Genomic DNA, 17,099 nt, shown 5'->3' on the forward strand with positions numbered 1-17,099 from the left:
ACTGCATGTAGTTTGGTTCAGATGGCTTCGTCCCAGCGAGAGTTATTACAGAATATTAGGGGCCTCTTTCGAGTGAATCTCCCTGCATACCCATTTTATTTATTATACAAAATGACCAATGAACCTGCAAGTGTCTTCTGAGTTTTCACATGTGATGTTGATGGTGGTAAAATAGTGATTTGTTGAGCTATTTTGTCCTACAATGTACTACATGTATCTGTCACTGTGAGTATATTCAAATATGATTGTTATTAGACCAAAAGTGTTTCATTAAACTGTCATAAAAGGCATCAGGAAGTGTATTGAAATTCATTCGATATAATGGCTTTCTGTCAGGGTGCTTTCAGCTGCATTAAAAGGGAAATTTCACTGATTTCTTCTAAATTCATGCCTAATTCAAACACAGAGATATTTATAAAGTCATTCAGAGTGGCTTGAATGCGAAACGGTTCATTGTAGAGAAACTCGGACTCAGATTCTTTATAGTGGCGGTGACAGGAACCAGGGGTCATAATGTCATAAACACAAATAAAGCCATTTTATTTAATGCCCAAAGCCACCAGTGAACCTACACGGGTCTTCTGAGTTTTTATATGTAATTCGGATTATGGTAACAGTGGTAAATCGGGCTATTTTGCCTTACAACACCCTGCATGCACCAAAACCCAACAAATGGGTTTTAAAAATATGTTTTAGTCCAACGCTTATTGTAAAACAATGTCTTGGGCATCAGGCAGTGTATTCATAAAACAGTTTTGTATACATTCACTGGCCACTTTATTAGGTACCCCTTGCTAGTAAAAGGTTGGACCCCCTTTCGCCTTCAGAACTGTCTTAATTCTTCGTGTCAGACTTTCAACAAGGTGTTGGAAACGTTCCTCAGAGATTCTGGTTGGTTATTTAAGTTCCTGCTGCCTTTCAATCATCTGGAACCAGTCTGCCCATTCTCCTCTGACCTCTCACATCAACAAGGCATTTTTCGTCCACACAACTGACCGCTCACTGGATATTTCCTCTTTTTCGGACCGTTCTCTGTAAACCCTAGAGATGGTTGTGTGTGAAAATCCCAGCAGATCAGCAGTTTCTGAAATACTCAGACCAGCCCGTCTGGCACCAACAACCACGCCACGTTCAAAGCCCCTTAAATCCCCTTTCTTCCCCGTTCTGATGCTCGGTCTGCACTTCAGCAAGTCGTCTTGACCACCTCTATATGCCTAAATGCAGTGAGCTGCGGCCGTGTGATTGGCTGATTAGCTATTAGTCTTAACAAGCAACTGAACAGGTGTACCTAATAAAGTGGCCGGTGAGTGTAATGTCTCTCTTTGTGAAGGAGCTTTTAGAGGTGTTGAGTCTTTAGACTTCTGCTTTCTGTCACCACCATTGTGGACAATTCTGAATCTCTATAACAGAGCATTTCACACAAACCACTCAGAATGACTTTGTTTACATCTCAACCATTTAAAAATCTGCGGAATTCTGCTTTAAACATTCCAGACATCTCGTCTCCATTATCCTCACTGTGAACAGTTCTCTTCAGTAAGTTTCTCTGGAACAGAGCATCTCACATGAACGTGTTTGTTTGCATCGTAACCGTTTAACTTGATCGGTCTGTGGAATTCCCCTCTAAAGAAACGGGATGAAAACAGCCTGTTTACCTTTAAGAGCTATGGCGAGGTTGAACTAAGGTCATGCATAAGTAAATTATGACTGTTTCTGGTACATAGATTTATAAATGTTGTAAGTGAGCCTTGAGGGTGAAAAGTAAAATGAATAAAAAATGTAGGGCATGGCCGTTTAGTGTAAAAAACTGGGCAGGAACCTGAGAGGGTGGAGCCTAGACTGGCGTACGAGTATGATGTGCGCTATATTTGTGTGGCTTTGTGTCATTTTGGTTCTCATCCCAGCCTCAGTGGTACCCGACACTCAAAACCACAGAAGCAGACATGACTGAGATTTTGTAGGTGCTCACGTCAGCTCCTCTTCAGGCTATTACCCACAAAGCCTTTCTCTGCGTCTGTAGGCGAATGCATTTGCGTGCATCTCCCAAGCCAGTTCCATGAGGTGCTTCACATCTAAAAACTTTAACACAAATAAAGCTGCTGAAAACGGAAATTGCAGCAGCTCTTGAACACCGCGACCCTCCACGGTCAGCGGCCCTGGCGCCTTAGTATGCAGTGCACTTAAGCTCTTCATAGAGCTCGGCTCTGAGTGAATGGCTCTGGAGTTCATATTAATTACATCCATTTGCAGAGGGGATCGGGGAGGGGGGGCAAGGGTGAACGGAGAAGGAGGAGGTGAGGGGGATGCGTGTGGCTTGATGTCGTCTGATGGTTTTTTTTTAGATCATTCTTTGCCTGGAGAAAGCCATCAATCTTATGGCGAGAGAGAGAGAGAGAGAGAGAGAGGAATAGAGGGAGAGAGCTTGAGCCAAAACAAGAGAGAGAGAGGCTGAATCTTAATTTGCTCCCTACTCTCTATGTAGTATGCAGCACACTATGCATGTGGAAAAACTAGCTTCTACGCCCACATGCACTGTAGGTTCAGTAGCGAATCCCATATAACATACACTCACTGGCCACTTTATTAGGTACCCCTTGCTAGTGAAAGGCTGGACCCCCTTTTACCTTCAGAACTGCTTTAATTCTTCATGGCAGGCTTTCAACAAGGTGTTGGAAACGTTCCTCAGAGATTCTGGTTGGTTATTTGAGTTCCTGCTGCCTTTCTATCATCTGGAACCAGTCTGCCCGTTCTCCTCTGACCTCTCACATCAACAAGGCATTTTCGTCCACACAACTGACCGCTCACTGGATATTTCCTCTTTTTCTGACCGTTCTCTGTGAACCCTAGAGATGGTTGAGCGTGAAAATCCCAGCAGATCAGCAGTTTCTGAAATACTCAGACCAGCCCGTCTGGCACCAACAACCACGCCACGTTCAAAGCCCCTTAAATCCCCTTTCTTCCCCGTTCTGATGCTCGGTCTGCACTTCAGCAAGTCGTCTTGACCACCTCTACAGGCCTAAATGCAGTGAGCTGCAGCCGTGTGATTGGCTGATTAGCTATGCATGCAACAAGCAACTGAACAGTACCTAATAAAGTGGCCAGTGAGTGTATGATGTACTGTTTGGGCGTAGAATCCAGAGTTATTTAATGATGTAGTGAAGGAGTAGGGAAGCATTTGAGAGTCAGTAGTTTGCTATTAGAGATGTGTACATCAGTAATCAGTTAACTATCTGAGATGAGGTCAGTACTCAAACACTGAAGTGTTTGTTAGGTTTCATCACGGGATGATAGATAAAATATATATACAGGCCAAATTTAGCTTAAAGCATGGACGTAGTGATTGACTCTGCAGAAAGTCGGCGCACTATGCCCCTCAGCATCCGCTGACCGCTCTGTCATTTTACGTGGCCCACCACTTCGTGGCTGAGTTGCTGTCGTTCCCAATCGCTTCCACTTTGTTATAATCCCACTGACAGTGGACTGTGGAATATTTAGTAGTGAGGAAATTTCACGACTGGACTTGCTGCACAGGTGGCGTCCGATCACGGCACCACGCTGGAGTTCACTGAGCTCCTGAGAGCGACCCATTCTTTCACTAATGTCTGTAGAAGCAGTCTGCAGGCCTAGGGGCTCGGCTTTATACACCTGTGGCCATGGAAGTGACTGGAACACCTGAATTCAATGATCTGGACGGGGGAGTGAGGACTTTTGAAAATATAGTGTATGTTACCATTTTTATCATAACATACTGAGAACAGATTTGAAGTGTCCTGCACCTGTGATTTCAGTCTTTAAATGCACAGAAAATGTGTTACTGAATTACCAAATTACATCTTTACAGTTGTAAATTCACTGTATGAATGTTAAATTAAGCCACACTATATGGCCAAAAATATGTGAGCTTGTTGAGCATCCCATTCCAAAAGCATGGCTGTTAATATTGAGCTGCCTCCCCTGTCTTTGTGTCTGTAACAGCCTCCATTCTTCTGGGAAGGCTTTCCCAAAGATCTTGGAGTGTGTCTGAGGGGATTTGTGCCCATTCTGTCAAAAGAGCATTTGGGAGGTCAATCACAGGATTGGCCTGGCTCACAAACCATGCTCCAAATCACCCCGATGTGTTCAGTGGGATTGAGGTCTGGGCTCTGTCCAGGCCACAGGAGTTCCTCCACACCCAAATCATCAAACCATGTCTTTGTGGACTTGTGGACCTTTATGGAATTCTCTTCACTGTCCCTGTGTTCCGTATCTCTAACATGACCCTTGGCTGGAATTAAGGGGCTGAGCCCAAACTTTACTGTCGGCACCAGGCATTCTGGTGGGTAGTGTTCTTGTGGCACCAGTGAGATAGTGAAGAGTGATCCAGAGAGCATTCCCACTGCTCCAGATTCCAGCAACGGTGTGCTTTACACCAATACAGCCGACGCTTGGCATTGTGCATAGTGATCACAGGCTTCTGTGCAGTTGCTGTAACATGAAAAATCCTTTCATGAAGCTTCCCACACAGTTTTGTGTTCTAATGTTGCTTCCAGAGGCAGTTAGGAGCTCTGAAATGAGTGATGCGACAGAACAGGTGACTTTTACATGCTACGCTCTGTGAGCTGTGTGTGTGTGTGTGTGTGTGTGTGTGTGTGTGTGTGTGTGTGTGTGTGTGTCTGTATATATATATATTCAGAATTATAGCACTTACAGTTGACCAGGGCAGAGATACATTAGAATAAAGTCGTATTCATAATTCAAATAAACAGAAAAACAATAAACAGTAACAAGAATTTCTCGGGTCCATATTTTTCCTGGACACCTTCACAGCCGCCACAGAGACTCGTTAATATCATCAATGACATCATGAGCTCAATTTACTGAGCACTGATTGGTCAAACCAGGAGCTGCTTTTTAACTACATATAATACTGGGCTTCCTCGAGGAGAGGCTTGGAGATGGGTAAACAAACACAACAACATCCAGAACATCACTGTTTAATATGTGTGTGTGTGTATATATATGTATGTGTATATGTGTGTATATACATTATTAATTAATAATATATACATTTTGTTTATTCAAATATTAACACTTTTCTCAGCAAATAAACCCAAACTACTTTGTTTTTGTTATTCTATTGAGGCGAACTACTCTTGCTACTATTAGCAAGGTACAGAAACAGTGAAACTAATATCTCTGACAGACTAACATGTTGCAACTTCACCGTTTTCACCGTTCAGCCCCCAGTGATGCTACTGCCATCTGTGGCTGGGAGTCCCGAGAGAGCATAACTGGCCTCCCTCTCGAGTGGCCCTCCCTCTCTCAACATCGCTCAGCGTGGTGCTGCTCAGCATGGGTGTCTGTTCTCATCCAAACGCGTTCAGCTGCCTCATGTAGAAGGCAGTGGGTCCTCGTTGGCATTGTAGCAGCTATCTAGCATTAGCTACTCAGCTCATCTGAAGAGGTAGGCTCCATTATTGACCTGAGACAGAACAATTTCCCTGGGCTATTTCTGAGAAATAAAACAAGTTTTCAATAAACATTATTCGTTAGAGATTCAGTCTGGAAGTGAGAGAGCAAGCAGAGGAGTGGACCAACTGGCCACATGCCTGTGGAATCTTTCTCTGTCCCTCTGGTCATTTCCCTGTTCACATGTCCTGGAACGCCAGGAGAGGAGCTCCTGCCAAGTTTGTGGATTTAGCTCCTGGGTGTGTTCAGCACTGTGATACTGTGTTGGGATACACTGATACGTATCTGGGTCCACAGTGATGAGTGAATATATATATATATATATATATATATATATATATATATATATATATATATGGGGCTGCCCACGCCCCAGCTACCACCACCTGCCTTGGACTAGCTGCCCACCCTTCATTGACATCTTCATAGCCTCCCAGCTATTCCTACTACTAATACTACTGCTATTAATATTAGTAGTATAATAACTCTGTAGGTAGTCTGACCTGAGGAGGACGGGTCCCCCCTGGTGAGCCTTGGTTCCTCCCAAGGTTTCTTCCTCAGCTCTGAGGGAGGATCTGCTTGCCACCGGCGCCCCTGGCTTGCCCACCTGGGGGTTTTACATTCATGTTAAAACTTTTGTCTTTACTGGAATTCTGTGAAGCCGCTTTGAGACCACATCAGTTGTAAAAAGCGCCGCCGATAAATTTGATTCGATTTCATATAGAATTTCTGGGCCAATGCTTGTGTGTCCATGGTAGGCACATTTAGCAGTGGACGGGGGTTACCATGGGTATTCTGACTGTTCTGTGGCCACACAGTCTCATATCCTGCGGGGTGATATGCTCTGTTGTGACACATTCTTCCCATAACCATCATTAAAAAATTCTGTGGGTATTGCCACAGTAGCCCTCCTTTCAGTTCCGAGCAGATGGGATAGCCTTTGTTGGTCTCACACATTGATGAGCCTTGGGGACACAACACCTTGTCACTAGGTTGTGGTTTGGCCCTCCTTGGTAGTTACTCGCCACCGCTGACCGCAGCACTCCACGAGCCGTGCCATTTGGGAAATGCTTTGATCCAGTTGTCTGGCCAAAATGATTTGGGCCTTGTCAAAGTTGCTCAACCCTGAACTGAATAGCTTCAACTGAAATTTCAGTATTCCAGCATCCAGTGTATTCCAATTCCAGACTGTAATGCCGGTATGACAATTCAGTCTTCACAGTTATTGGTGAGTAGCTGATGTATTGTGCGTGCTGCAATACTGTAATTACTACAGCTCAGTGTCTGTCGCAGACATCCACCTTGTTTTATGCAAAGCCCAGGAGCAGAAATAGCTCAACGTGCCAAGATTCCTCGTCTGCAGGAACCCAGTTAAAAGGAAAAACATATTTCCAGCCATATTGTCCCACTACACTGTGTGTGTGTGTGTTTTTTTTTTTTCCTTCTCTCTGAACTTTTTGTACATCCCGATGTTGGAGATAATGAGGAGGCCTTGCATGACTTTACGATTTAGGCCTGAGGCGAGAGTTTGGCAGCTGTGAGCAACTCCAAATCTTTTTCCCCCCTCCTAGAACAAAGCTGCTTTTTGGATAAATCTTGGACTTCATGACTGAATAATTAAGCTTCAAAGCCAGACAAAAGTGATTGTTACCTCTCGCTATTCTGTTCACAAGATACCGTTTATTTGCTGGGTATTGATACGGGATGATTGCTAAATATACTTCTCTTTGAGGGGGGAAAAAAGCCCTCTGGAAGCGCACAAAGCTGGGCTTGAAGATGGCTGATGCTGCAGACACAGAAAACAAGCTTTACTGTTGACTATTCTGAAAAGCGTGAAGAGTTCTGAGAAGGAAGGAGAGTTTGTGCTGGTGCCTGGGGGAGAGGGACAGACGGAAAGACTGACGGAGATGAGAGGGGAGAGAGAAATAGATTTAGAGGGGGAAGCAGCAAACAAAGCCCTACAGGGTTCTTCCAGCATCAGGCACTAACAGAAATAAACAGCCACACTTAACCCTTAAGCAGGGGTTAAAGTGTAATTCAGTAGGTGGTGAAGACTCAGTTTTGTCTTGGTTGCCATATATGGTAAACATTTTTCTTCTGTTTATGTTGTTTGCATTGACATCAGGCACCGGTACAATTAAACTAGTGTTGTGTGCCTCAGCCCAGGCATCTACACCGGTCAGGCATAACATTATGACCACCTCCTTGTTTCTCCACTCACTGTCCAGTTTATCAGCTCCACTTACTGTATAGCTGCACTCTGTAGTTCTACAGTTACAGACTGTAGTCCATCTGTTTCTCTGATACTCTGTTACCCTGTTCTTCAGTGGTCAGGACCCCCATGGACCCTCACAGAGCAGGTACTATTTGGGTGGTGGATCATTCTCAGCACTGCTGTAACATTGACGTGGTGGTGGTGTGTTAGTGTGTGTTGTGCTGGTCTGAGTGGATCAGACGCCGCAGTGTTGCTGGAGTTTTTAAACACCTCAGTGTCACTGCTGGACTGAGAATAGTCCACCAACCAAAAATATCCAGCCAACAGAATCCTGTGACCACTGATGAAGGACCAAAGGATGATTAACTCGTACTGTGCAGCAAGAGATGAGCTATCGTCTGTCTTTACATCTATGGGGTGGACCGACAATGCAGGTGCGTCTAATAGAGTGGACAGAGAATGGACACAGTGTTTGAAAAACTCCATAAACTCCATGGTCATAATGTTATGCTTGATCGGTGCATATAGCTACTGTATAGCACAGAACAAGCGTCCGGCCCAGGTAGCCACGCAGGTACTATAAAGCACTGAACAAGCCGCTGGTCCAGGTAGCCACACAGGTACTATAAAGCGCTGCACAAGCCGCTGGTCCAGGTAGCCACGCAGGTACTATAAAGCACTGAACAAGCTGCTGGTCCAGGTAGCCACACAGGTACTATAAAGCGCTGCACAAGCGTCCGGCCCAGGTAGCCACACAGGTACTATAAAGCGCTGCACAAGCCGCTGGTCCAGGTAGCCACACAGGTACTATAAAGCACTGAACAAGCCGCTGGTCCAGGTAGCCACGCAGGTACTATAAAGCACTGAACAAGCTGCTGGTCCAGGTAGCCACACAGGTACTATAAAGCGCTGCACAAGCGTCCGGCCCAGGTAGCCACACAGGTACTATAAAGCGCTGCACAAGCCGCTGGTCCAGGTAGCCACACAGGTACTATAAAGCACTGAACAAGCCGCTGGTCCAGGTAGCCACACAGGTACTATAAAGCGCTGCACAAGCGTCCGGCCCAGGTAGCCACACAGGTACTATAAAGCGCTGCACAAGCCGTTGGTCCAGGTAGCCACACAGGTACTATAAAGCGCTGCACAAGCGTCCGGCCCAGGTAGCCACACAGGTACTATAAAGCGCTGCACAAGCGTCCGGCCCAGGTAGCCACACAGGTACTATAAAGCACTGCACAAGCCGCTGGTCCAGGTAGCCACGCAGGTACTATAAAGCGCTGCACAAGCCGCTGGTCCAGGTAGCAATGCAGGTACTATAAAGCACTGAACAAGCCGCTGGTCCAGGTAGCCACACAGGTACTATAAAGAGCTGAACAAGCGTCCGGCCCAGGTAGCCACACAGGTACTATAAAGCACTGCACAAGCCGTTGGTCCAGGTAGCCACACAGGTACTATAAAGCACTGAACAAGCTGCTGGTCCAGGTAGCCACACAGGTACTATAAAGCGCTGCACAAGCGTCCGGCCCAGGTAGCCACACAGGTACTATAAAGCACTGCACAAGCCGCTGGTCCAGGTAGCCATGCAGGTACTATAAAGCGCTGCACAAGCCGCTGGTCCAGGTAGCCATGCAGGTACTATAAAGCGCTGCACAAGCCGCTGGTCCAGGTAGCCATGCAAGTACTATAAAGTGCTGCACAAGCCGCTGGTCCAGGTAGCCACACAGGTACTATAAAGAGCTGCACAAGCCGCTGGTCCAGGTAGCCATGCAGGTACTATAAAGCGCTGCACAAGCCGCTGGTCCAGGTAGCCATGCAAGTACTATAAAGTGCTGCACAAGCCGCTGGTCCAGGTAGCCACGCAGGTACTATAAAGCGCTGCACAAGCCGCTGGTCCAGGTAGCCACACAGGTACTATAAAGCGCTGCACAAGCCGCTGGTCCAGGTAGCCACGCAGGTACTATAAAGCGCTGCACAAGCCGCTGGTCCAGGTAGCCATGCAGGTACTATAAAGCGCTGCACAAGCCGCTGGTCCAGGTAGCCACACAGGTACTATAAAGCGCTGCACAAGCCGCTGGTTCAGGTAGCCACGCAGGTACTATAAAGCACTGAACAAGCTGCTGGTCCAGGTAGCCATGCAGGTACTATAAAGCGCTGCACAAGCCGCTGGTCCAGGTAGCCACACAGGTACTATAAAGCGCTGCACAAGCCGCTGGTTCAGGTAGCCACGCAGGTACTATAAAGCACTGAACAAGCTGCTGGTCCAGGTAGCCATGCAGGTACTATAAAGCGCTGCACAAGCCGCTGGTCCAGGTAGCCACACAGGTACTATAAAGCGCTGCACAAGCCGCTGGTTCAGGTAGCCACGCAGGTACTATAAAGCGCTGCACAAGCCGCTGGTCCAGGTAGCCATGCAGGTACTATAAAGCGCTGCACAAGCCGTTGGTCCAGGTAGCCACACAGGTACAATAAAGCACTGAACAAGCGGACAAACCAATTAATTTAGGAACTGTTTAGCGATTTAAGCTACAGCCAGTTGACGAATCATAATTACGCATGTTGGCTCTTGAATTGAATAAGAATCATTATGTAAATTGGCCTACTGTATAAAAATACGTTTGATTTATCTATCCTAATAGAAATAGTTGCAGGCTGTGCTGGATAACTGTACGGGACAGGTTAAGGAACTGGCAACTCCTTTTTGAAGAAAAACAAAACGTTTACTCGTCTCGTCCATGTGTTGCTTTTCTCAGAATCATTTGAGGAACGAGAATAGTTCAGAATCAAGACGGCACGGTGGTTCTTTTCCCACACCCGGCCACAGGAACAGCTTACAGCTATGCGTTTTGAGTATGTTTAATAACAAATCCATTCACTTGATATACTCCCTACTGCACATAAATATGTTTCATGTGCATTTCTCCCAGGAAACAGCTGCAAACTAGGCTTGTTGCCCGTGAAAGGGTATAAATTAATGAGCGTGTGAATGGAGGTTAAAAATAGCAGCAGTAACCTGAGCTGCTGAAATATATAATTTATATATAATATAATATTATTATATATAATATAATATATAAACCAGAGGCCAGAAATCTAATTTCTCGGTTTCGAGTCGTTTGGCTTTACTTATTAGCTACAGCAGCCTCGTAGCTCCAGTGCAGAACTGGAGCAGCAAATATGTCTTGACTGGTCAAGCACAATTGAGCTAAGAGGAAAGTTCTGTACGTCTGTTTTTCCCTAAGACTGTTCAGACTTGAACCTCCGGCCTTAACCGGAAAAACTGACCGCTTGTGCCAAGATGACCCGCACCACTCTCTACATACAGAGCCATGCGCATATCACAGTCAGGAGGTCAGGGACCCTCTCTGTTTATGCTGGAGGCTACCAGACTCCTCCAGTCCGTTGTGAACTCAGACGCTTGACCCATTGGTTCACTTAGCTGCACGGTTCACCAGCGTGCCCCCATGAGTGTCATGTGACTTGTTGGGGTGAGATTGGGCCCGTCTTTTTGCAGCCAATGGCAGTGACCCGGACTGCACGCTTCGCTCCAGGCGGGTTTAATGATCTTCGGTCGTGGTGTTGCGGAAGGGAGGGGTGGATGGTCCTTCCGCCGCAATAATGGAACATTAAAAGTCGATGGGGCTGTTATGTTAGAGAGCCCTCTGCTCTACAAGGCCCGTTAACAGAGCTCCAGGTTGGAGGAGGAGGACAAATTTGATTGGACGCCCACGCGAGCATGCTGTTATATTTGTCAGGGCCTTGGGAAGCGCTCCATGGAGCCAGAGAGGCTGCACGACCCCCACAATGCATTTAGGGACTGCTATTGCTCGTGTTGTATAGACATAACCGTGTTTGCTAATAATTATAGACTGTGCTATTACTGCACTACGCCAAATTGAATCATCAACAGCGACAGCTTTATTTTGTTTGCAGTTGGGTGGTACCTTCTCTTTGCTCTTTAGAGGAACAAGGGCACGCCATGTCATACTTAATCAAGCCTGGAGTTCCTAATAGTGACTTTATTTGCTGCTAGAATGGCTGCATTGTCATCTTTACATAAGCTCATCCAGCCACATGCCTTGGGGGAATAAGACTTGTAGTCCTCTGAATACATATTAATGCTGGAGGTCATGAGCTCCCATGGCGGGTTTGTTATTGACTTGGACAATTGAGGTGATTATAGAAGACAAGCAGGTTGAAGAGGCATTTGTCTTGTGATATTAAAGATCACCAAACCACCATGCGGGACTTTCAACATTCAGAGCGAGTACATGAGCCAGTTCCCAATTCCAAAAACGTTGGGATGCTGGGTAAAACGTATGTAAATGTAAATAAAAGCGGAATGCAAAGATTTGCAAATGTCAAAGACGCATATTTTATTCGCCAAAGAACATAGAAGTTGAATGTAAGGCATTTTACCATTTCATGAAAACTCGTTTCGAACTTGGTGGCAGCAAATCTAAAGAAAGTTAGACTGAAGTCTCGTCAGCGTTCTGTACTTGGTGGCATGCCCATGTGAGGTCAAAGCCTTTTCTGTCTATGGGAAAAATAAATGGTATTCTCGAAAATTGCTTCTCTCGTGCCTGTGGTGAACCAAAATGTTCAACACTTGATACGTTTTGCAGAATGTACGTGGTCATTGGACCCACTCAATCGTGAGGTTGTTCAGTAGTTGAAATCCCAGTATTGCTACCATACAAGCCAACACTCCTATGCATTGTACTGATATCAGAAGGCCTAAACCTCGACACGGTACGCTGGGCATAGTTGCTGCTGCAGTTTCTGAGCAGCTGATGTCAAAGAACGGAGTTGAAGTGCAGTGTGAAACCTCCATGTGACATCATTTCTAAGAATTTGTAGCTGGATTTTTAAGTTTTTAAGTTTTTAGTTTAAGTTTTAAGTGATACTTATTTGTCCCACAACAGGGAAATTTCACCTATGCATTTTATTATTTTTTTATTTTTACCCGATTTTCTCCCCAATTTTAGTCGTCTCCAATCCCACCCGCTACTTAGGACTCCCCCAATCACACAGTACTACCAATGCTAGGAGGGTGAAGGCAGCACAGACTTCCTCCGAGACCTGTGAAACCAACTTACTCAATCAATCAATCAACCTTTGACTCGGAAGTACATTGAGGGCAACCCTCATTTTCAATGTAGCCGAGCATTTACAAAAACAGGGATTGACATGACAAAGAAAATAATAACTACATTTAATCTTTTTAAATTAAAAGATTTAAAATTTAAAATAACAGTGAATAAAAGATAAAAGTAGATAAAAATAGAACTTGAGATTTAAATGGTGAGAAAATAAGATCAAAAATAGAAATTAGTAAGGTAATAGTACAATATCACAAATTTAAAAAAAAGTAATGATAAAAAAAAAACTTAAAAATAAAATGAGAGGAAATAAATAAATAAATAAATAAAGAGACACATCAGTCACGGACTGTCGGCACTGGGGATCGAACCGGCGACCTTCCGGTCTCAGGGCCAGTTCCCTAGCCTCCAGCCCACGACTGTCCCAAATGTATGTAGCATTATTCATTTTTCCGACTGCTGAATAACCTCATAATCCGAAGGATCTGGTGGCATTCACGGGAATTGTGTACCCCTACAGCAAAATGTATTAGGATTGGAACATTGTTGTTTACCACAGGACACCACAGGGGTGATTTCTTAATACAGGATTCTGAACATCACTTCAGAGGTCTGTAATGCTAATAAGGAAGAGCCAGGCTTCAAAGTATCCTTGGCGGTTTTATCAGTTTCTGTTAGCTTTAATTAGCTCTCTTTATCAGCTCTCTTTAGAGAAAGGTGTTCTTATGTTTGAAGCTGTTATCCTAATGCTTTAGGGTTTGCACGCATGGCAAGACCACCAAAACGTCTAGGTCAAAAGTTCACGTTGTGTCTGCCGTCTTACTTGTTTCTTAAAAGACATGCAGGCATGTGAAACCACTAAAGCAAGCTTCTCAAACTACCGACCCATGAGACAGTTTCGGACATATATTTGCAAATATATATATATAAAATATAATTTTATTTCTTGCTAAATAATTACATCTCATGGGAAGATTTGCTGCACCAACTTGACACAGGGGCTTGTTACCCCACATGGGCTGCATGAAATCAGCTTCAGTAAATGCTTACGGTGTTGAAAGCGAAGTGCAGTGTGAACGGGAACGCTGAGCACGACTGCCACGTAGCTGTAACGACCCTAACTTCGATTAGAATTTAGAGGGGGGGCTAAATTTGCCTTTGTGGGTTCATACATGCAGATTAAACCGCTCACTAACCGCTTCCACCACTGCTGTTTAGCAGGAGTGCTAATCTGGACACTAGACGCTTTATTTGGTTCCAATATCTGCACATATTTATTCATGCAGTGGTCATTATGCGTCTTTTATCTCGGGTTATAATCTTATTACTGATTGTTTATTATTCTATTTGTATATTTGCCTGTAGAGAGGATTTTATATTTATTCTTCCTGTTATATCGTCTGTACCCTTATTACTGTTACTGTACAGAGCTATCCATCCATCCATCCATCCATCCATCCATCCATCCATATCTATCTATCTATCTATCTATCTATCTATCTATCTATCTATCTATCTATCTATCTATCCATCCATCTATCTATCTATCTATCATCTAGCTATCTCTCTCTATCTATATATATCACTCTCTCTAGCTATCTCTCTTTTATCTATCTCTCTATCTCTCTCTCTATCTGTCTCTCTCTCTTTTTCTTTCTATCTGTCTCTCTCTCTCTCTCTCTATCTATCTATCTATCTATCTATCTCTCTCTAGGTATCTCTCTTTTATCTATCTCTCTTTTATCTATCTCTCTCTATCTCTCTCTTTCTCTCTCTATCTCTCTCTTTCTCTCTCTATCTCTCTCTCTCTCTATCTATCTATCTCTCTCTAGGTATCTCTCTTTTATCTATCTCTCTTTTATCTATCTCTCTCTATCTCTCTCTTTCTCTCTCTATCTCTCTCTCTGTCTGTCTCTTTTTCTTTCTATCTGTCTCTCTCTCTCTCTCTCTCTCTATCTATCTATCTATCTATCTATCTATCTATCTATCTATCTATCTATCTATCTATCTAAATTATAATCAATTGCTGAGGTTATTGGTGAGATTTTTGCTGATACTGATAAAGCTGTAGGACCCATAGATATTGATGTTACTGGTTACCTGAGCTTCCAAATGATTAAGACCTAAAAGTGTTCACTTTTCTCATCAGGTAAGTTTGAGGTAAGAGTGTAAAGCTTTAGACATGCAGCTTGCACAATGCTAAATATAATGTTTCATTACTTTAAGCTGCATAGGCCTCGTATCTCTATTTTCAGAGTAACATTTGGTGGAAATTGTGCAGATGATTTTTTTGTCCTATTTCTTTAATATAGCTGCAAATATAGAGCAATTTGGTTTTTTTTCTCCTGCATTTGACACCATGTACTGTAAACGTGGCTCTGATTGACAGATTTGCCCAGAACTCCCGAAGACGTGGCCTAGTTTGAAAAAGTTTGCGAGATTTTTTTTGTGGAAAGGCATCGTCACCCGAGTGAAACAAAAGGCATTTTTTTGGTCAAATTATTCATATTAGATGACAAACATATGCTGCTGTTTTTCTCACCTGGAGCGAGGCAGAGCTGTTTCTTCATCACCTGTCTAACGTACAGCGCTCGCCTGGAGGCACGGCGCGCTCTCTGTCCCCCCGGCGAAGCATCCTGCTCTCCGCAGTACTGCTCTTAAATATCGATCCCCTGCTCCCGAGCCCCTTTCACAATCGCAATAAGAATTTATTGGATTTTTTTCCCTTCAGCTGAAATTCCTTGTTAGAACCACCTGGAGTGGTTGGGCTGGACATGGTCTTGCTGTCTAGGACAGATTTGATAAGCGATGATTATCCAGGGAGCTAGTGTGATATTTGCGGGCGTTTTGTGGAAGATGGCAGTCGGTGCGCAATCTTACAGTTAGTTATTACCTCCTGTACTCCTAGTAAGACTTTTGGAGAAAGGCACTATTATTAAAGGAGAGCGAACTGTCAGAAGACACCGGATAAGGTCCTTCAGTTCACTGTGACGTGTTCACAGCTGCTCTGAACTGCGAAAGTCTGCAAAGTAGCAAAAAATAAATAAATAAAGAATTTCAGACGTGATCCAGACGTCGTGTACCAAACGGGTCAGTTTGCTTTCGTTTGACACTCAGAAGTCATGGTTATTGTCAACAACCGATTATAGCCCAAATTCTGTTTGATCATTACTTGAAAACGTCAGCTGCCTGCTACATCGTGTAAACGTTTCATGATGAGTGGACCAGAATTTTTATTTTAAAAAAAGCAAATTTTTTTGTTACATGGCTTTTTACAGGCTTTTGATGCTTGCATGTGGTTTCCAAGTGAGTTTCTCAAAATCATTAAATCAATAAAAAAAAACAATATTACACTACATGGGTAAAAGTTTTGACACCAATTCTAATTAGTTAGTTCAGGGATTTCAGCCACATCCATCTCCAAGGTCAAGCATACAGCCATTCAATTCAGTCACATTGGCAGTGTGGTTATAGTGAAGAGCCTTTAAATGTCGCATAAATCAGTTTTTGCCCTGCTAGATCTGCCCTGGACAACTGTAAGTGCAATTATAGTGGAATACATGTGTCTAAGAGCAACAGCAACCCGAACCAAACTCACAAGCTCAGTGGCACCACTAAATACATATTAATATTTTTACCCATGATTTGGTCAATTTGGAATATTTGGGATTCAGTTGACAGTGAACAACTGCAAATCAGACTTCTTGCTCCAGCACGTCCCACTGACACTCAGATGGACGAAGATCTAGGGGATTTGGAGGCCAGAGTAACGCCTGGTGAACTCTATGGCATTATGGCTACAATCACATTACCAGGCTGAAGTGGCACAAATCTGATTTTTTTGCCCTGATGTGACTCAGATCTGGTGTTTTCAGGGCTGTGTGGACACAAAACTGATCTTTTCAAATCTGAGCTGAGCCACTTTCATATGTGGTCCTAGATTGGATACGTATCCGATTCGTGGACATGCGTCCTTAATGTGAACGCTCAGATCGGGATTCATTCGGCGTTACCATGGCAACAGCGCCGAACAGCCGTTAAAGCCTGTAAACGGTGGAAAAGCAGCTCATCTCACCTTTTCCTCCCTAATAACGAAGCTGAGAGCCGATCAGAGTTAATGATCTTCTCAGCGAAGCTCGTTCTGCTCGTTAGATTGTGCTGATGATGCAGTGATTGTCACGTGACGTTACTGAGTAGGAGGAGCTCATGAGGGTCAGTTCAGGACGTCGGTTCGTTCACATTAATGACGGATTTGAATCACTTACCTAAACGAGTGTGAACGGTCGAGTCCGAGAGATCGGAGTTGAGCAATGAGCCTTGTAACGTGAACAAAGCCT

At 44.3% G+C, this 17,099-nt stretch overlaps 1 protein-coding gene across 3 annotated transcripts in view; it reads left to right on the forward strand.

Annotated features, from left to right (window-relative positions):
• Window positions 1-17,099, forward strand: part of csmd3a (CUB and Sushi multiple domains 3a) — a 534,059-nt gene that overhangs the window by 317,705 nt on the left and 199,255 nt on the right. The gene's annotated exons all lie outside the window — the stretch shown is intronic.

This window comes from Pygocentrus nattereri, chromosome 24 (genome assembly GCF_015220715.1).
Source record: "Pygocentrus nattereri isolate fPygNat1 chromosome 24, fPygNat1.pri, whole genome shotgun sequence".
NCBI lineage: Eukaryota > Metazoa > Chordata > Actinopteri > Characiformes > Serrasalmidae > Pygocentrus > Pygocentrus nattereri.